Below are 21,758 nucleotides of genomic sequence, written 5' to 3' on the forward strand. Positions count from 1 at the left end.
AGCAATATCGGGCTTTCATGGAAAATAATTCAAAGGAAATTGCTTCCTAGTGCTTACTATGGGTTTCGAACCCAAGAGCAAGGAGGAAAGAAGTAGCGCTCAACCACAAGGAAAACAAGCAAAAATTGGCTTGCTTTCAATCTCCAAGAATCGAACACGGCACCATGAGGAAGCAAGGAACTAAGCGTTACTTTGGTGCCAAGAAAACCAAGGAAAAAAGAGCAACGTGTGCCTCCACCGAGTTTCGAACGTGGGACTTCACCTTTGGCACATTGCCCTACCCTCCACAAGGGTAGGGCAGCATTTCTTGGTGTATGGCGCAGCATCTTGGCACGGCCAGGACTTGAACACTCGGCCAGCAGCATGCACGCACGGGCAGCATTTGGCGCACCATGGCAACTCTGCCCTGCCCTCCACAAGAGCAGGGCAGCATCCTGCAGCATCACACGCAGCACGAGCACGCAATGAGGCTTCATCACAAAATTTCCTGCTCTGCCCTCCACAAGGGCAGGGCAGCCTCCTGGAAGCTACTTTCTCATGGGCTTAAAATTGGATTAAAAATCCAATTTAATTCATTTCTTCACCAAATCAAAAGCCCATCCAAATTCCAAAATCCAAGAATAGAAAGTGTATAAATAGGAGATAGTTTGATGTAATTAGGACCCTTCTTTTGATTTTTAAATTCTGACTTTTTTAAATTTCATTTTCTCTGAGAGCTTTGAACTGAGATTTTAGAAAATTGGGAAGGAGAATTGATCTCTCTTCTTCCCTGTTCTTGCTTGAGCATTTTTACTTTTCTTGTTTGAATCTTGGATGTGAAGAATTGAGGAATTTCTGTCTCAATCTCCATTAAAGATCTCTTTGATTTCTCTACTGCATAATTGAGTTGAATCCCAATTCCTTTACTGCTTCCTCTTTAATTTCTTGTTAATTGCTTTGAGAATTTGGATCTGGGAAGGCAATTGAGATCTAGACTTTGCTATCTAGTCTCTGGCTGAGATCCCATTTTCCTTTTGGTTCTTCTGTGAACCCCTGCTGCAACTTAATTTCTCTTTCTGTTTGAGATCTAACAGAACTCAAATCATCTCTTGCTTTGACAATTATTGCAAATTTAATTTCCATTGCTTGAATTCTGAAATCCCAGTCCTCAAATCCCTTTTTCATTCAAGCAATTTATATTTCTTGCACTTTAAGTTACAACAATTTACATTTCTTGCACTTTAAGTTTCAGTCATTTAATTTCTTGTTCTTTAAGATTCAGCTCTTTTACTTTCAGTTCTGTTTAATTTCTGCAATTCTTCCCTCCCCCTTTACATTTTCTGTCATTTACTTACTGTTAAATACAAAATCACTCAACCAAAACTTGATTCGCTTGACTAAATCAACCACTAAACTAAAATTGCTCAATCCTTCAATCCTTGTGGGATCGACCTCACTCCCGTGAGTTTTATTACTTGATGCGACCCGGTACACTTGCCGGTGAGTTTTGTGTTGGATTATTTTCCACACATCAATATTGATCCATCAAATTACAGCAGAGCTCCCTAACCCAATGAAAGGGGTTTAGTTGTTCATAGCTCTAGGAATCAAAAATGGCAGAAAAGAAGAATCCATGCTAGAAGTACAGAAAAGTAAATATGCAGAGAGTAGTTCTCCCATTCCCAAAAGTCTCTAGCTAGTTCAAAACTACTCCTATATATACTACTCTTCATGATCTTCTAGTTAGTTCTTCAAGTCTTGGATGTGGGCTTTGGACCTTGAGTTGAAGCAATTCTCATCTTTAGTGGGCCCATCTTGCAGAGAAATTTAAATTTAGGCTCGGGCACTTAATGAGATTAATCGTGGAATACAATTCTGGGTGCGAGAATGTTAGTGGCATTCACCTTTTCCACTAACGTTCCACCCTTATATGCCAACGTTATTCTCAACGTTAGAAGTCTTAACGTGACTTCTAACATTCCTTCTCAATTCTTGGCCAACGTTAATGGGACTCACTTTTCCCATTAACGTTGGCTTGTGCCCCTTTTTGCAAACGTTAATGGGAATCACTTTTCCCATTAACGTTGCTTGCCTTTTGCCCCCTACGTTAGGTCTCACGTTAGCTTAACTAACGTAGCTCTTAACGTGGGCACCTATCACCTTCGAGAGCGTTAGTGACACTCACCTTTGTCACTAACACTCTAATTGCCTTAAGCCCCTACGTTAGAACCCACGTTAACTAAGTTAACGTGGCTCTTAACGTAGTAATGAAGCCATCTTCCAACGTTAGTAACAAAAGTGAGTGTCACTAACGTTGGTTCTTTGAACCCCACTCCACGTTAACTTTCACGTTAACAATCTTAACGTGAGAGTTAACGTAGGCAATGCAAATGATCCAACGTTAGTGACAAAAGTGAGTGTCACTAACGTTGGCATTGTTGATCCTCGTCCACGTTAGAGTTCACGTTAACTTAGTTAACGTGACTCTTAACGTGGGGCATTGCCTAGTTTCCCAACGTTAGTGGTGTTCACTTTTACCACTAACGTTGAGGAGAAACGTTATTGGAGTTCACGTTTCTTATTAACGTGGAGTCCTCTTTTTCTTCTACGTTAAGTACCACTAACTTAGTTAACGTGGTTCTTAACGTAGGCTATGAATGGCTTCGCAGGCGTTATTGGTGATCACTTTTCTCATTAACGTTGCAAGCCAATTGCCATCCCACGTTTGTAGTCACGTTGACTAAGTTAACGTGAATGCTAACGTGATTCTTCCATGCTTCATTTGTCTTGAAATCAAGCGATTAAAGTGCATCAAAGCTCTAGCCAAAATCATGAGATTATGCATCATTAAAATATCATGTAATTCTGGCCAAAAAAATCATGAAATCATGCAAAATTCACAATAGTTGCTTGAATGAAGGTGTAAGTGTATTTTCACCCAAAACTTGCCTTGTTTACTAGGAAAATGCATGAAACTACCCTAAAATAGTAAAGAAAAGGTCAGTGAAACTGGCCTAGATGTCCTGGCATCACTTATCACTAACCACAATATGATAATTACAAGGATTAATCCCATTAAGTCAACCTTTAACAAGTGAAGGAAAGTCAAATGAGCTATATCAATCCAAGTCCATAAGTCCTAGCTACTCACTAATTGAATTAATGGAAGCTAGAGTCAATGACTATCAATTTTCAATCACTTGAACATTAGTAACTCAGGAGTTCCTAAGTTACCATCCCAAGCCAAGAACACCAAAAGTCTACTCTAACATCCTTTCAAGCAATTTATCAAACACTTGGAAGGCATAAAATGAAAGCATAGTAAATTGCAAGAATTAATAAAACCTACTACTAATCAACACAAGTAATCAACAACAACAATCAATGAAAACAAGATCTACATGAAATACCTCAATTTACATTAAAGGAAAATAGAAGGAACAAGAGTGCATCAACAACAAGTAAACAATTACTAGAATTAAAGTACAAAACTTGAGAGAGGAGCGAAAGAAGAACAAGAATTGATAAAGGAAAAGTAAATCAAAGCATGAATTAAACCTAGATCTAAGAATTCCTAATCTACCTCTAACCTAAATCTAGAGAGAAGAGAGAGTTTCTCTCTCTAGAAACTAACTCTAAACTAAACTATAACTAACTAGATCACTAATTGGTTCATCTCTCTTCAATCCTTGGGATAAATAGCATCAGAACTAAGTTGGATTTGGGCCTGGGAAGCCCAGAAATTGCCCCCAGCGGATTCAATTTAATGAGGTCACGTGCGAGCGTCGACGCGTACGCGTGGGTCACGCGTACGCGTCACTTGGCAATTCTCCATCCACACGCATGCGTCATGTAAGCGTACGCATCGCCATGTGACTTCACTTTCTACGCGTGCGCATCTTCTGTGCGTGCGCGTCTTCTGCGCGTACGCATCGGTGAATGCATCCTAAATCCTTCGTTTTCCATGATTTCTCCACTTTGCATGCTTTTCTCTTCATTCCTTTGATCCATACCTAGCCTTTTCAACCTGAATTCACTAACAAACACATCAAGGCATCAAGTGGAATGAAAGATGAATCAAAATTAATCAATTAAAGGTTTAAAAAGAACATTTTCACACTTAAGCATAATTTAGAAAAAAATCATGAAACCATGCCATTCCATTGAATAAATGTGGAAAAAGTGGATAAAATCCACCTAAATTAAGTACAAAATGTACCATGAAATAGTGGTGCATCAGATGCCAAGGTTGATTATGATAGGATGAAGGTTTTAAAGGAGGAGTTTGAGGCCAAAGCTGTTGGATTGGACTTGAAGTGGAGAGGGAGAAGGCTAGGGCTACTCCTGCGGAGGCGGCTGCTAATCTATCCGAGGAGATGGCCAAGAAGGCCATGGAGAGGTATACTCAGACCTATGGTGACCTGTTGGAGACTAGGGAAAGGCTTCAGTCAGTTCAGGATGACTATGCCGAGCTTTAGGGGCACGTGGTGAGTGGTATGACCGTGCTATATGAAAACATGAAGTCCCAAGTCCGAGTTCTTGCTCTTGATGCCGATCTGTCCTTGTTTAGCATGGATAACATTGTGGAGGATGGCAAGATTGTGCCTGCCCCTGATGATGATGATGAGGTTGCTCCCACTGTGTCGACAGTTAAGGTTTCTACAACTCTTGCTACTGAGTTGTCCGCAGCTCCTTCTGCCGAGGTGGTTCCTCCTGACCCTGAGCCTGATGTGGAGATCCTCAATGGCCTGGACGGAGTTGTTGGAACCACCCCGATCTCGATGATCCCTCATTCTCCCAAAGATGCAGCTACTAGGGAGAATTTAGATCCTTTATAATTCTCTTTTTCATATATATTTTTCAATATGTATTTGATGTGGTTTGGTCTGTGGACCTTTTGAACTTCTGATGTTATAACCTTTTTGGGATGGTTTCTTCTGACACTTTTCTAGTTGCTTTTTAGCAACTTTTATTTTAAAAACACTTTATACTCTTGGGGTTCCGTTTAGGCAGCCTTTGAGCCTTTAATGTTTTAATTTTTTGCATTTCAGTTTGTTTGAGTGATGCCTTGATTTGTGACGAGGTGCTTTTATTTGGAGGTTGTTCTTTCAACCCTTATATGGTCTTCGTGTTTTTTTGTGACGTGGTCCTTTTGTGGGTTCTCTATACCCTAGGATGATACCTTTCAAGGTGGTGTTTGTCTTATGGACTTCTATCCTTGTCTTATGGACCACACTTTTTTGGTTTGGGTATGTCGCCCTTATGATTTGCCGTCCGGGATTTTTAGTCGAGTTCCAAATAACATTTTAGGTAGTGTTCTCATGTGAAACATTTTCTTTTTAGTTTATTTGGACGACTTCTTAGCTCCGTCTTTGAGGTCGTGCTTCCACTTTAAGTAGTGTCCCTTTTCAGGGCTTGTACCTTTTAGCTGAGAACTTTGGGACTAGGTTTTTCAACCTTTTTGTCATTTGTATGGTGTTTGTTCCCTTTTCAGTGATCCTTTCATTGGTCCGACTTCTCTGTCACACCTTCTCAAGTTATTTTTAGCAATCCCATTTTTAGTCTGACCTCGTCAAGTCGCTTTATATGGGTTACTTTTTATAACTTCTTGCATTAACTTGAGCTTTATCGCTTCACCTTGCCGACCTCTCTTTAATCGGGCGATGAATTTTGCGTTTATGAGCGTAAATTAATGCGTCTTAATAGGAAATTTTTTTAGGGATTCTTAAAATTTTTTTTCAAGTAATAAGTTATAAAATGTAAATAAGAATGTGTACATGCAAGCGCTTACCACTATAGTTCGGGCAACTTTTAGATCCTGGCATGGTGCGTCATTAAAATACCTTTTAGGAAGAAGAGTGCGCCTTGGTCTGAGATCTTTTTCTAGCTATAGTACCTTCTTAGGTTACAGGCATGCCATGACCTCAGTAGCTCCCACCCTTGGAGGTTGGCCACCCTATAGTAACCTTTTCCTAGTACTTCTATGACTCGGTATGGTCCTTTCCAATTGGCTGCTAGCTTCCCTTCTCCTGACTGACCTGCTCCTATATCATTTCAAATTAGGATGAGGTCGTTAGTGGGGCAGTTTTGCAAGATTACTTTCTAGTTATAACTTGAGGCCATTCGGCTCTTTAGTGCCTCCTCTCTAATTCGAACTCTTTCCCAGACTTCTGGATGTAAGTCGAGCTATTACCTTTGTGCCTGGAAGTTGGTATCTTCGTTGTAAAGGATCACCCTTGGGGATCCTTCTTCTACCTCTACGAGAATCATTGCATCCATTCCATAAGCAAGTTGGAAGGGTGATTCCCCGGTAGTGGAGTGTGGTGTTGTCCAGTACGCCCATAGGACCTGGGAGATCTCTTCAGCCTAAGCTCCCTTTGTGTCCTGTAGTCTCTGTTTTAGCCCGGCCAATATGAATTTGTTGGTGGCTTCCGCCTGTTCGTTGGCTTGGGGGTGTTCTACAGAGGTGAATTGGTGCTTTATTTTTAGATCGGCTACCAAGTTCCTGAAGCCCGTGTCGGTGAACTGAGTGCCATTGTCCATGGTGATGGAGCGTGGGACCCCAAACCTTGTAACAATGTTTCTGTATAGGAATTTCTGACTTTTTTGGGAGGTGACGGTGGCTAACGGCTCTGTGTCAATCCATTTTGTGAAATAGTCTATTCCTACAATGCGGTCGAGCCCGCACTTTGCGAATGGCCAGGGTGAGGTGGCGCATATGAGTTCTTCGGGTGGCACGATATGAAAGTTGGCGTGCTTCTGGCATGGGGGGCATGTTTTGATGAACTCTGTTGCTTCCTTTTGCAAGGTCGGCCTGCAAAAACCAACTAGAAGTACCTTTTTGGAAAGAGCTCGTACCCCGAGGTGGTTGCCACACATGCCACCGTAGACTTCTTCTAAGACTTCCCTGGTAGCGGAGGTTGTAACGAATTTTAGGAGGGGTATTGAGATCCCTCTCCTATATAAGACGTCGTGCACTATGGTGTAGTACTGTGTTTCTCGTATTAGCCTTTTTGCCTCCTTCTTATCTGTGGAGAGTGTTTCGGATTTGAGGTAGTTGATTATGGGAGTCATTTACCCTTGGTCCTGGTTCGATATACTTAGGACTTTTTCTTCTTCCGAGGTTGATGGGTTCTATAATGTTTCTTGGATGAGGCTTCTGTTGTTGCCGCTCGTGCCTCTATAATGTTGATGGCTAGTTTCAAAAGTGCATCGGCTCGGGCATTTTGTTCCTGAGGTATATGTCGGATCTTGTACCCCATGAAGTTTCCGAGCTATTTTCTGGTCTTGTCGGTATATTTTTTTATGGTGGGATCCTATGCATGGTAGCTTCCTTCTATTTGTGAGGTGGCTACTTGTGAATCACTGAAGATAGTATGCTTTTGGGCTCCGACTTCCCTAGCCAGCGTCAAGCGTGCTAGTAGGGCCGAGATATTTTTTCATGGTGGGATCCTATGCATGGTAGCTTCCTTCTATTTGTGAAGTGGCTACCTGTGAATCACTGAAGATAGTAAGCTTTTGGGCTCCGACTTCCCTAGCCAGCTTCAAACTTGCTAGTAGGGCTTCGTACTCAGCTTGATTATTTGAGGCGGAAAATTCGAACTTTAACAAGAGTTTGAGTTGGGTTCCCTGGTCACTTTCTAGGATGATGCCTGCTCTAATTCCGGCTTTGTTGGATGAGCCGTCAACATAGAGGTTCCAGCCGATGGGGGTGCATGTGGTATCGGTGTATTCGGCGACGACGTCTGCTAGGTACTGAGACTTGATGGTTGTCCGAGCTTCGTATTTAAGGTTGAATTCGGACAACTCAACTGCCCATTGTAGGATTCTGCCAACTAAGTTGGTTTTGTGCAGGATACCTTTTATGGATTGGTTGGTCTGTGGTGCGCGAAATTGTGAACGATACTTTTCACAACTCTCATAATCCCCGGTCATGAACTCCAAAAACTTGGTGGTTCAATTCCATGGCATTACACAACTTCGCACAACTAACCAGCAAGTGCACTGGGTCGTCCAAGTAATACCTTACGTGAGTAAGGGTCGATCCCACGGAGATTGTTAGCATTGAAGCAAGCTATGGTCATCTTGTAAATCTTAGTCAGGCAAACTCAATTGGATATGATGATAAACGAAAATAATATAAAAGATAAAGATAGTGATACTTATGTATATCATTGGTGTAAGAGCTTCAGACAAGCGTATGAAGATGCCTTCCCTTCCGTCTCTCTGCTTTCCTACTGCCTTCATCCAATCCTTCTTACTCCTTTCCATGGCAAGCTCGTGTAGGGTTTCACTGTTGTCAGCAGCTACCTCCCATCCTCTCAGTGAAAGCGATTGCATATGTCCTGTCACGGCATAGCGGAATTCAGCTGTCGGTTCTCGTTCAGGCCGGAATAATATCCATTGATACTTTTGCGTCTGTCACTAACGCCCTAGCCTGCTAGGAGTTTGAAGCACGTCACAGTCATTCAATCATTGAATCCTACTCAGAATACCACAGACAAGGTTAGACCTTCCGGATTCTCTTGAATGCCGCCATCAGGTCCTGCCTATACCACGAAGATTCCTTTTAAAGAATCCAAGAGATATTCACTAAGCCTCAGATGCTTGTAGAACAAGAGTGGTTGTCAGTCACTTTGTTCATGGGTGAGAATGGTGATGGGCGTCAATCATCACCTTCATCAAGTTGAAGAACAAGTGATATCTTGGACAAAGAATAAGCGGAATTGAATAGAAGAACAACAGTAATTGCATTAATACTCGAGGTACAGCAGAGCTCCACACCTTAATCTATGGTGTGTAGAAACTCCACCGTTGAAAATACATAAGAACAAGGTCTAGGCATGGCCGAATGGCCAGCCTCCCAATGGTCTAAGATAGCATAAAATGAAGATAGCTACCAAAGTCTCTCTCTTTTTTTAATACAATAGTAAAAGGTCCTACTTATAGAAAACTAGTACATAGATGAGTAAATGACATAAAAATCCACTTCCGGGCCCACTTGGTGTGTGCTTGGGCTGAGCAATGAAGCATTTTCGTGTAGAGACTCTTCTTGGAGTTAAACGCCAGCTTTAGTGCCAGTTTGGGCGTTTAACTCCCAATTAGGTGCCAGTTCCGGCGTTTAACGCTGGAATTTCTTGAGGTGACTTTGAACGCCGGTTTGGGCCATCAAATCTTGGGCAAAGTATGGACTATTATATATTGCTAGAAAGCCCAGGATGTCTACTTTCCAACGCCGTTGAGAGCGCGCCAATTGGGCTTCTGTAGCTCCAGAAAATCCACTTCGAGTGCAGGGAGGTCAGAATCCAACAGCATCTGCAGTCCTTTTGAGTCTCTGGATCAGATTTTTGCTCAGATCCCTCAATTTCAGCCAGAAAATACCTGAAATCACAGAAAAACACACAAACTCATAGTAAAGTCCAGAAAAGTGAATTTTAAATAAAAACTAATAAAACTATACTAAAAACTCAACTAAAACTACCAAAAACATACTAAAAACAATACCAAAAAGTGTACAAATTATCCGCTCATCACAACACCAAACTTAAATTGTTGCTTGTCCCCAAGCAACTGAAGATCAAATAAGATAAAAAGAAGAGAATATGCAATGAACTCCAAAAACATCTATGAAGATCAGTATTAATTAGATGAGCGGGGCTTTTATCTTTTTGCCTCTGAATAGTTTTGGCATCTCACTTTATCCTTTGAAATTCAGAATGATTGGCTTCTTTAGGAACTCAGAATCCAGATAGTGTTATTGATTCTCCTAGTTAAGTATGATGATTCTTGAACACAGCTACTTATTGAGTCTTGGCCGTGCCCAAAGCACTCTGTCTTCCAGTATTACCACCGGATACATACATGCCACAGACACATAATTGGGTGAACCTTTTCAGATTGTGACTCAGCTTTGCTAAAGTCCCCAATTAGAGGTGTCCAGGGTTCTTAAGCACACTCTTATTGCCTTGGATCACAACTTTGTTTCTTTCTTTTTCTTTTCTTTCTTTTTTTTTTCTTTTTCTTTTTTTTTCTCGTTTGCTTCCTTCTTTTCTTTTTTTTTTGTATTCACTGCTTTTTCTTGCTTCAAGAATCATTTTTAATGATTTTTCAGATCCTCAGTAACATGTCTCCTTTTTCATCATTCTTTCAAGAGCCAACATTCATGAACCACAAATTCAAAAGACATATGCACTGTTCAAGCATACATTCAGAGAACAAAAGTGTTGCCACCACATCAAATTAATTAAACTATTATAAAATTCAGAATTCATGCAATTCTTTCCTTTTCAATTAAGCACATTTTTTATTCAAGAAAGGTGATGGATTCATAGGACATTCATAACTTTAAGGCATAGACACTAAGACACTAATGATCACAAGACACAAACATGGATAAACATAAGCATAAAATTCGAAAAACAGAAGAATAAAGAACAAGGAAATCAAAGAACGGGTCCACCTTAGTGATGGCGGCTCTTCCTTCCTCTTGAAGGTCCTATGGAGTGCTTGAGCTCCTCAATGTCTCTTCCTTGTCTTTGTTGCTCCTCCCTCATGATTCTTTGGTCTTCTCTAATTTCATGAAGGATGATGGAGTGTTCTTGATGCTCCACCCTTAGTTGTCCCATGTTGGAACTCAATTCTCCTAGGGAGGTGTTTAGTTGCTCCCAATAATTTTGTGGAGGAAAGTGCATCCCTTGAGGAATCTCAGGGATCTCATGGTGAGAGGGGTCTCTTGTGTACTCCATCCTTTTCTTGGTGATGGGCTTGTCCTCATCAATGGGGGTATCTCCCTCTATGTCAACTCCAACTGAATAACAGAGGTGACAGATGAGATGAGGAAAGGCTAACCTTGCCAAAGTGGAGGTCTTGTCCGCCACCTTGTAGAGTTCTTGGGCTATAACCTCATGAACCTCTATTTCTTCTCCAATCATGATGCTATGGATCATGATGGCCCGGTCTATGGTAACTTCGGACCGGTTGCTAGTGGGAATGATTGAGCGTTGTATGAACTCTAACCATCCTCTAGCCACGGGCTTGAGGTCATGCCTTCTCAATTGAACCGGCTTTCCTCTTGAATCTTGCTTCCATTGTGCGCCCTCTTCACATATAACTGTGAGGACTTGGTCCAACCTTTGATCAAAGTTGACCCTTCTTGTGTAAGGATGCTCATCTCCTTGCATCATAGGCAAGTTGAACGCCACCCTCACACTTTTCGGACTAAAATCCAAGTATTTCCCCCGTACCATAGTGAGATAATTCTTTGGATTCGGGTTCACACTTTGGTCATGGTTCTTGGTGATCCATGCATTGGCATAGAACTCTTGAACCATCAAGATTCCGACTTGTTGAATGGGGTTGGTGAGTACTTCCCAACCTCTTCTTCGGATCTCATGGCGGATCTCCGGATATTCACCCTTTTTGAGTGAAAAGGGGACCTCGGGGATCACCTTCTTCAAGGCCACAACTTCATAGAAGTGGTCTTGATGCACCCTTGAGAGGAATCTATCCATCTCCCATGACTCGGAGGTGGAAGCTTTTGCCTTCCCTTTCCTCTTTCTAGAGGTTTCTCCGGCCTTGGATGCCATAAATGGTTATGGAAAAACGAAAAAGCAACACTTTTACCACACCAAACTTAAAAGGTTTGCTCGCCCTCGAGCAAAGAAGAAAGAAGAGAGTAGAAGAAGAAATGAGGAAGAGGGTGATGGTAGTGTGTTCGGCCAAAGAGGGGGAGAAGTGGTGTTTAGGTTGTGTGAAAATGAAGGGTTGAAGAAGGGTATATATAGGAGAGAGGGGGGTAATGGTTCGGCCATTATGGGTGGGTTTGGGAGGGAAAGTGGTTTGAATTTGAAGGGTGAGGTTGGTGGGGTTTTATTTTGGGGAAGAGGTATTGAGGTGATTGGTGAATGGGGGAAGAAGAGAGAGGGTGGTAGTGGGGTCCTGTGGGGTCCACAGATCCTGAGGTGTCAAGGAAAAGTCATCCCTGCACCAAATGTTGCTCAAAATCACGTTTTGAGCTATTTCTGGCGTTAAACGCCGGGCTGGTGCCCATTCCTGGCATTTAACGCCAGGTTGTTGCCCTTTACTGGCGTTTAACGCCAGTCTGGTGCCCCTTTCTGGCGTTAAACGCCCAGAATGGTGCCAGACTGGGCGTTAAACGCCCAATAGCTAGCATTACTGGCGTTTGAACGCCAGCTTCTTCTCCTCCAGGGTGTGCTGTTTTTCTTCCTGTTTTTCATTCTGTTTTTGCTTTTTTCATTGTTTTTGTGACTTCTTATGATCATCAACCTACAAAAAAGATAAAATAACAAAAGAAAATAGTTAACTATAAAACATTGGGTTGCCTCCCAACAAGCGCTTCTTTAATGTCATTAGCTTGACAGAGGGCTCTCAATGAGCCTCACTGATGCTCAGAGCCGTGTTGGAACCTCCCAACACCAAACTTAGAGTTTGAATGTGGGGGTTCAACACCAAACTTAGAGTTTGGTTGTGGCCTCCCAACACCAAACTTAGAGTTTGACTGTGGGGCCTCTGCTTGGCTCTGTTTTGAGAGAAGCTCTTCATGCTTCTTCTCCATGATGACAGAGGGATGTCCTTGGGCCTTAAACACCAAGGATTCCTCATTCACTTGAATGATTAACTCTCCTCTATCAACATCAATCACAGCCTTTGCTGTGGCTAGGAAGGGTCTGCCAAGGATGATAGATTCATCCATGCACTTCCCAGTCTCTAGGACTATGAAATCAGTAGGGATGTAATGGTCTTTAATCTTCACCAAAACATTCTCTATAAGTCCATGAGCTTGTTTCCTTGAATTGTCTGCCATCTCTAATGAGATTCTTGCAGCTTGCACCTCAAAGATCCCTAATTTCTCCATTACAGAGAGGGGCATGAGGTTTACACTTGACCCTAAGTCACACAAGGCCTTCTTGAAGGTCATGGTGCCTATGGTACAAGGTATAGAAAACTTCCCAGGATCCTGCCTCTTTTGAGGCAGTTTCTGCCTAGACAAGTCATCCAGTTCTTTGGTGAGCAAAGGTGGTTCATCCTCCCAAGTCTCATTTCCAAATAACTTGTCATTTAGCTTCATGATTGCTCCAAGGTATTTGGCAACTTGCTCTTCAGTGACATACTCATCCTCTTCAGAGGAAGAATACTCATCAGAGCTCATGAATGGCAGAAGTAAGTCCAATGGAATCTCTATGGTCTCATTTTGAGCCTCAGATTCCCATTGTTCCTCATTGAGGAACTCAGAGGAGATTGGTACACGCCCACTGAGGTCTTCCTCAGTGGCGTCCTCCTCCTCTCTTTCCTCTCCATATTCGGCCGTGTCTATGGCTTTGCACTCTCCTTTTGGATTTTCTTCTGTATTACTTGGGAGAGTACTAGGAGGAAGTTCAGTAACTTTCTTACTCAGCTGACCCACTTGTCCTTCCAAATTCCTAATGGAGGACCTTGTTTCAGTCATGAAACTTTGAGTGGTCTTTATTAGATCAGAGACCATTGTTGCTAAGTCAGAAGTACTCTGCTTAGAACTCTCTGTCTGTTGCTGAGAAGATGATGGAAAAGGCTTGCCATTGCTAAACCTGTTTCTTCCACCATTATTGTTATTGAAACCTTGTTGAGGTCTCTCTTGATTCTTCCATGAGAAATTTGAGTGATTTTTCCATGAAGAATTATAGGTGTTTCCCTAGGGTTCTCCTAGGTAATTCACCTCTTCCATTGAAGGGTTCTCAGGATCATAAGCTTCTTCCTCAGATGAAGCATCCTTAGTACTGCCAGGTGCATTTTGCATTCCAGACAGACTTTGAGAAATCAAATTGACTTGTTGAGTCAATATCTTGTTCTGAGCCAGTATGGCATTCAGAGTGTCAATCTCAAGAACTCCTTTCTTCTGACTAGTCCCATTGTTCACAGGATTTCTTTCAGAAGTGTACATGAATTGGTTATTTGCAACCATTTCAATTAGCTCTTGAGCCTCTGTAGGCGTCTTCTTCAGATGAAGAGATCCTCCAGCAGAGCTATCCAAAGACATCTTGGATAGTTCAGAGAGACCATCATAGAAAATACCTATGATGCTCCATTCAGAAAGCATGTCTGAGGGACATCTTCTGATTAATTGTTTGTATCTTTCCCAAGCTTCATAGAGGGATTCTCCATCCTTCTGTCTGAAGGTTTGGACTTCCACTCTAAGCTTACTCCATCTTTGAGGTGGAAAGAACTTTGCCAAGAAGGCATTGACTAGCTTTTCCCAAGAGTCCAGGCTTTCTTTAGGTTGAGAATCCAACCATATTCTAGCTCTGTCTCTTACAGCAAAAGGGAATAGCATCAGTCTATAGACCTCAGGGTCAACCCCATTAGTCTTGACTGTGTCACAGATTTGCAAGAATTCAGCTAAGAACTGATGAGGATCTTCCATTGGAAGTCCATGGAACTTGCAATTCTGTTGCATTAGAGAAACTAATTGAGGCTTAAGCTCAAAGTTGTTTGCTCCAATGGCAGGGATAGAGATGCTTCTCCCATAGAAATCAGGAGTAGGTGCAGTGAAGTCACCCAGCATCTTCCTTGCATTGTTGGCATTGTTGTTGTTTTCGGCTGCCATGAGTTTTTCTTCCTTGAAGAATTCGGTCAGGTCCTCTAAAGAGAGTTGTGCTTTAGCTTCTCTTAGCTTTCTCTTCAAGGTCCTCTCAGGTTCAGGGTCAGCTTCAACAAGAATGCCTTTGTCTCTGCTCCTGCTCATAAGAAAGAGAAGAGAAAAAGAAACTGTGGAATCCTCTATGTCACAGTATAGAGATTCCTTGAGATGTCAGAGGAAAAGAGAAATAGAAAGAAGAAGGAGAAGAAGAATTCGAACTTTAATTAGATAAGGTTCGAATTGTGCATTAAGAAGGAGTGGTACTCCATAAATAGAAGGATGTGGGAAGGAGGGAAGAGAATTTTCGAAAATTCAATTAAAAGATTTTGAAAACATTTTAAAAATTTGATTCATAATTTTCGAAAATTGAAATTGGAAGAGAAATCAAGTGATTTTTGAAAAAGATTTTGAGATTAGAAGTTTTAAAAAGATTTGATTGAAAACTGTTCATACCCTGACCGAGCTCCTCCAACTCGGCAAAATCCATGAAAGGTCCGAGCTCATCCCAAGGCCCACGCCTAAGGTCGGACCTCGGACAAATAAAGCTAAGGAGGCCCATCAAAAGGAACGAAGCCCAAAACCTAAAGGCCGAAAAAGCCTAGGAAAGGCGGTTCCGCAAAGATAGAGGTAAAACTCCCAAAAGATAAGATAAGATAAGAATATCTTATCCAGGGAAGATCACGACCAACTACTATAAATACACTGGAGCACCCAGGTATGACATACATTCCACATTCTACACATATCTGCTTGGACCCATGCTAACTTAAGCATCGGAGTGTCATTGCAGGTACAACCACCAATCGCCAACACATCAAGCTCGGGTCCCTGACCCCCACCTCGGGCATCTCCAGACGACCGAGCTACACGTTTCAGGTAACCCCCGGAACATTGGCGCCGTTGCCGGGGACCTGGAAGTCATCCCTTTACCATGGCGGATGACCCTCTCAACAATGACCACGCTACATCAGAACAAGAGGAGGAAGTTGACACCGGAGAACGACCGGACAGCCCTCTATCACCACGCACTCCAGGAGGAAACAAACAGAATCGCCCAAAGACATCGCTCCCAAACAAAGATCCACAAAATCCCGAAAAAGAAAAGAGCTCAGAAATTCTAGAAGCAGTCCGGGCACAACAAAACCGACTGAAACAACTCGAAGAGGACATAAAGAAGCAAAAAGAAACTGAACATGATCTGAGAAGGGAGGCTCGCAAGCGCAGAGAATTAGAAGAAAAACTGCGGAAAATAGAGGCCAACCTGAAAGATCGGACAGAACGCGACACCACCCCCGAAGGCAACCATGATCCCTTCATGCAAGAGATCATGAAGGAGAAGGTACCGCGAAACTTCAAACCACCCGATATGGATCTCTACGACGGCACCACCGATCCAAGTCACCACCTCAGCAACTTCAGAAGCAGAATGTACCTAGTTGATGCCTCCGACGCGATTCGGTGCAAAGCCTTCCCCACCACTCTCACCAAGTCAGCCATGAAGTGGTTCGACAACCTGCCACCAAGATCAATCACCAGCTTCGAAGACCTAACCAAAAAATTCCTAACAAGATTCTCTATTCAAAAGGACAAGACAAAGCATGCCCCCAGTCTACTCAGGATCAAACAAGGTAACCAAGAAACTCTCCGAGAATACATGGAGCGATTCAACAAAGCCTGCCTGGACATACAACACTTACCCACTGAAGCGGCCATCATGGGACTAGCAAACGGCCTAAAAGAGGGACCGTTTAGCCAATCCCTATCCAAGCGCTACCCGACCTCCCTATACGAGGTGCAGGAGCGGGCAGAAAAATATATCAACATGGAGGAAACCTCCCAGCTAAGAGACTCTTCTAGGAAGGAATCAACCTACCCACTCCGAGATCGGGATCGGGAATAAAAGAAAAAAGAAGACCCCAACTCGGACAAGCCACGGAAGTACCACAACTACACCCCCCTCCGAGTCTCCCTGGTAGACGTCTACAGAGAAGTATGCCACACCGAAAAGATCCCACCGCCCCGACCGCTAAAACACAAGAGAGCGGGAAGAGATCGGTCCGAATACTGTGAATATCACAAGCTCTATGGTCATTCTACTAACGACTGCTATGACCTAAAAAATGTTATAGAAAAACTGGCCAGAGAAGGAAAACTCGACAGATACATAGCAGAAAAAGGAGAAGAGACCAGGAAGAGAAGGCGGGGAGATAACGAAGGTCGGGCCGAACAAACCCCGCGAACCCCTGAAAGACACATTCACATGATAAATGGAGGTTTTGCAGGCGGGGGAACATCCAGATCCTCGCGAAAAAGACACCTTAAAGAAGTCTATCATGTCCGAGAAGACAGCCCCCTGCCCGAGTTACCTACTATCTCATTTACCCGAGAAGACGCTCAAGGGATAATTCCCGGGCACGACGATCCAATGGTAGTCACTATTATCCTAGCAAACGCCAACTTACATCGAACCCTGATTGACCAGGGAAGCTCGGCAGATATCCTGTTCAAAACGGCATTCGACAAGCTCGGACTTGAAGAAAAAGAACTAAAGGCCTATCCCACCGACCTATTTGGGCTAGGGGACACCCCGATCCATCCCTTAGGATACATCCCGCTACACACTACCTTTGGAAGAAGCGAGCAATCTAAAACATTAAGCATCGACTACATTGTGGTCGACGTCACTTCGGCATATAATGCCCTCATTGGGCGACCAACCCTAAACAGACTGGCAGCTATAGTCTCGACCCCACACCTCTGCATGAAGTTCCCTACCGCAAAAGGAATCGCTACCCTAAAAGGCGACCAAAAACTAGCGCGACGATGCTACAACGAAAGCCTGAGCCTAAAAGGGAAGGAGGTCAACACAATAGAACTCGGACGAGTGCAGTCCCGAGAAGATCTTCGACCACAACCAGAGGGAGAGACCGAAAAAGTCCAGATTGGGAACGCACCTGAAAAATAACAAACATAGGAGCGAACCTCAAAACGGGCCTAAAAGAGGAACTCATAACCCTCTTAAAAGAGAATTCCGACCTCTTCGCCTGGAAAGCCTCCGACATGCCAGGCATAAGCCCCGACTTGATGTGCCATAAGCTATCAGTTTACCCGGGATCCCAACCTGTCCAACAAAGACGCCGGAAGCTCGGACCCGAGCGCATGCAAGCGATAGAAGAACAAGTACAAGCACTACTAGATGCAGGGTTCATTAGGGAAGTAAAATATCCCCTATGGCTTGCAAACGTGGTCCTGGTAAAAAAGCCCAACGGAAAGTGGAGGATGTGCGTCGATTACACAGACCTCAACAAAGCCTGCCCCAAAGACCCATATCCACTACCAAACATCGACGCCTTAGTAGACGCAGCCTCAGGCTACAGATATCTCTCCTTCATGGACGCATACTCGGGATACAACCAAATCCCGATGTACGGACCCGACCAAGAAAAAACCTCGTTCATAACCCCAAGGGCAAACTACTGCTACGTAGTAATGCCCTTTGGGCTGAAGAACGCAGGGGCAACCTACCAGAGGCTAATGAACAAAGTGTTCTCAGAGCACATCGGACTACAGCTAGAGGTGTACGTCGACGACATGCTGGTAAAGACACAAGAAGACAGAAACTTACTGACCGACCTCGCCAGCGTCTTCGGCACCCTCAGAAAACACAACATGAGACTTAACCCGACAAAGTGCACCTTCGCCGCAGAAGCCGGAAAGTTCTTAGGCTTCATGCTGACTCAAAGGGGCATCGAAGCGAACCCGGATAAATGCCAAGCAATACTCAATATGAAAAGCCCGACGTGTGTCAAAGAAGTACAACAACTGAATGGAAGGCTGGCCGCCCTATCAAGATTCTTGGCAGGATCAGCGATAAAGTCACTACCTCTCTACTCACTCCCAAAGAAAGGGAAACCCTTCTCATGGACCCCGGAGTGCGAAAAAGCCTTTCAAGAATTCAAAGGAATTCCTCGGGCAGCCACCAATCCTAACCCGACCTTTAAAAGGGGAAGAGCTCGTACTATACCTCTCGGTCGGACATCGAGCAGTCGCTTCAGCATTAATACGAGAAAATAACCAAGGACAACACCCCATATACTTTGTAAGCAAGGCACTACAAGGGGCCGAATTAAACTATCAGAAAATAGAAAAATTCGCCTACGCCCTAGTGTTCACAGCTCGGAGGCTCCGTCCCTACTTTCAAGCCCACACCATCAAAGTCCGGACAAACCAACCCATGAGACACATCCTACAAAAAACAGACCTGGCGGGACGAATCCTACAATGGGCGGTGGAACTGTCCAAGTTCGACCTCCACTATGAAGCCCGGACTGCCATAAAATCTCAGTATCTAGCCGACTTCGTTGCAGAATACACTGAGACCCCTGGAACCCCACTCTCATGGAACCTGTATGTCGACGGGTCCTCAAACAAAACAGGAAGTGGAGCAGGGGTTATACTCGAAAGCGACCAAGGAACGCGGATAGAACTATCCCTAAAATTCGAGTTCCAGGCCTCGAACAACCAAGCCGAATACGAGGCCCTACTAGCAGGCCTAAAACTAGCCGAAGAGGTCGGAGCCCAGAAAATCACGATCTTCAGCGACTCCCAGGTCGTCACATCACAAGTAAATGGAAGCTACCAGGCCAAAGACCCAACTATGAAGGAATACCTGGACCAAACACAGGCACAATTACGCCACTTTTCAGAAATACAGATCCAACACATACCGCGGGAACAAAACGCCCGGGCAGACGCCCTCTCAAAGCTCGCCAGCACCAAGCCCGGAGGCAACAACAGAAGTCTCCTCCAGGAAACCTTACAATCTCCCTCCGTGACAAGAGAAGAAGAAACGCTAAATATATCCAACCAACAGCAAGGATGGATGACCCCCGTACTCAACTACCTGAAGTCGGGAACCCTCCCCACCGAAAGAAAGGAAGCTAAAAGACTCACGAAAGACGCCCAGAATTATACACTAATTCACGACGTATTATACAGAAGAGGATTCGCAAACCCCCTCCTTAGGTGCGTCCCGACCTCAGAAACAAAGAGCGTCCTCGAAGAAGTCCACGGAGGCATGTGTGGGAACCACCTCGGAGCTCGGGCGTTATCCAAAAAAGTAGTCCGAGCCGGGTTCTACTGGCCAACTTTGCAAAGAGACGCAACGGAGTTTGTGAAAATATGCCCCCCCTGCCAAAAACACGCCAACTTCCACAAAGCACCACCCGAAGACCTCATCAGCATCACCGCACCATGGCCCTTCGCAAAATGGGGACTTGACCTACTCGGCCCGTTCCCCCCAGGACCGGGGCAAGTCAAATACCTCATAGTAGGGGTCGACTACTTCACAAAGTGGATCGAAGCTGAACCCTTAGCCACCATTACGGCTCAGAAAAGTCGCAAATTCCTATACAAAAATATTGTCACAAGGTTCGGAGTCCCCTACTCCATCACAACAGACAATGGAACACAGTTCACGGACACAAGTTTTCAGAACTTGGTGGCCGAACTAAAAATCAAACAGCAATTCACCTCAGTCGAGCACCCACAAGCCAATGGACAAGCAGAGGCTGCAAATAAAGTCATCTTGGCCGGGTTAAAATGGAGACTCCAAGAGGCCAAAAGGGCATGGGCTGAAGAGCTCCCCCAGGTGCTATGGGCATATCGGACAACTCCACACTCTACAACAGGAGAATCGCCATTCCGACTAGCTTATGGGATGGAGGCAATGATTCCTATCGAAATAGATGAAGGGTCACCCAGAGTCATCTTCTACAACGAAAAAGGTAACCCGCAGGCACAAAAGGAAGAACTCGACCTCCTCCCCGAGGTCCGAGAAAGGGCCCGGATCCGAGAAGAAGCCTTAAAACGGCGAACGGCCCTCAGATACAATCAGAAGGTAATAAAACGAAGCTTCTCCACTCACGACCTAATTTTAATCCGAAATGACATCGGAACACAAAAGTCGGGAGAAGGAAAGCTAGCCGCAAACTGGAAAGGACCCTACAAAGTAACAGAAGTCTTAGGAACAGGCTATTACAAGATATCCGACCTAGAAGGCAATGAGCTGCCCAGGGCCTGGCACGCCTGCAATCTAAGACGGTACTACAGCTAGAAAAATTTAACCCGAGGTGTACTCTTTTTCCCCTACAGGGGTTTTTTAATGAGACACCCGGTCAAGTAAGGCACCCGACCTAGTCAAAGGTAAACACTCTGTAAATATTCTTTCTTTTTTAAATACTAATCAAATCTTTCTATTTTCTTTTGTTCTTCCTCGTGATGAAACAAATCCTGAAAAAGTACCCCGCCAAAGCACATTAATTTATGCTCGGCAAAACGCAAAAAATCATTTGCCAAAAAGACCGCACAAGGTCGGCAAAGATAAAGCGACGAGGTTCAAATTAATGTGAGAAGTTATAAAGTAACTCTGAAAAGGTTCAAAAAAACCAAATAAAAAGAGATTACAAAAATAACTTAAAAGGCCGACCAACGACAAGGTCGGACCCAACAAAGGGAAGTACTCAAACACCCGAGGTCCGAGGAAAAACCCGGATCCAAGAAAGAAGCCTTAAAGCAGCAAAAGCCAAGATTTCGAAAACGCTTACTAAAAAGTTGCTATACAAAAACAACTAAAAAGTACAAGCGAAAAAACGAAATCAAAGGAAGAGGCAAAACCAAGATTTCGAAAACGCTTACTAAAAAGTTGCTATACAAAAACAACTAAAAAGTACAAAGCGAAGAAACGAAATCGAAGGAAAAGACAAAACGAAGTTTCGAAAACGCTTACTAAAAAAGTTGTTATCCAAAAACAACTAAAAAAGTACAAGCGAAGAAACGAAAACGAAGGAAAGGACAAAACGGAAGTTTCAAAGCGCTAGCTAAAAAGTTGTTATCCAAAAAACAACTAAAAAGCATAAAAGCGGAACAAAAAGTCAAAGCAAAACACCGCATAATAAGCTAAAAAGTTACTACAAGTAGCTAATAGCAAAAAAGCGTCCAAAGCGTTCACAGCAACCATCCAAAAACAAAAAAGCCCACAGGCCGGGCAAAGAACCAAAAATAAAAGATTACAGAGGATCAAGGTCCTTTCCGGATTCCACATCGGTAGAAGGCTGCGGAGGAAGAACCATAGAAATCGGGACAGCCT

At 43.7% G+C, this 21,758-nt stretch overlaps 1 non-coding gene across 1 annotated transcript; it reads left to right on the forward strand.

The window, feature by feature from the left end:
- The first annotated feature begins 14,065 nt into the window (after positions 1 to 14,065).
- On the forward strand, positions 14,066 to 14,173 carry LOC130984271 (small nucleolar RNA R71). The gene has a single exon (XR_009088216.1). It is a non-coding gene; the product is annotated as a small nucleolar RNA R71 (small nucleolar RNA).
- The last annotated feature ends 7,585 nt before the right edge of the window (positions 14,174 to 21,758 follow it).

This window comes from Arachis stenosperma, chromosome 5 (assembly GCF_014773155.1).
Source record: "Arachis stenosperma cultivar V10309 chromosome 5, arast.V10309.gnm1.PFL2, whole genome shotgun sequence".
Taxonomy (NCBI): Eukaryota; Viridiplantae; Streptophyta; class Magnoliopsida; order Fabales; family Fabaceae; genus Arachis; species Arachis stenosperma.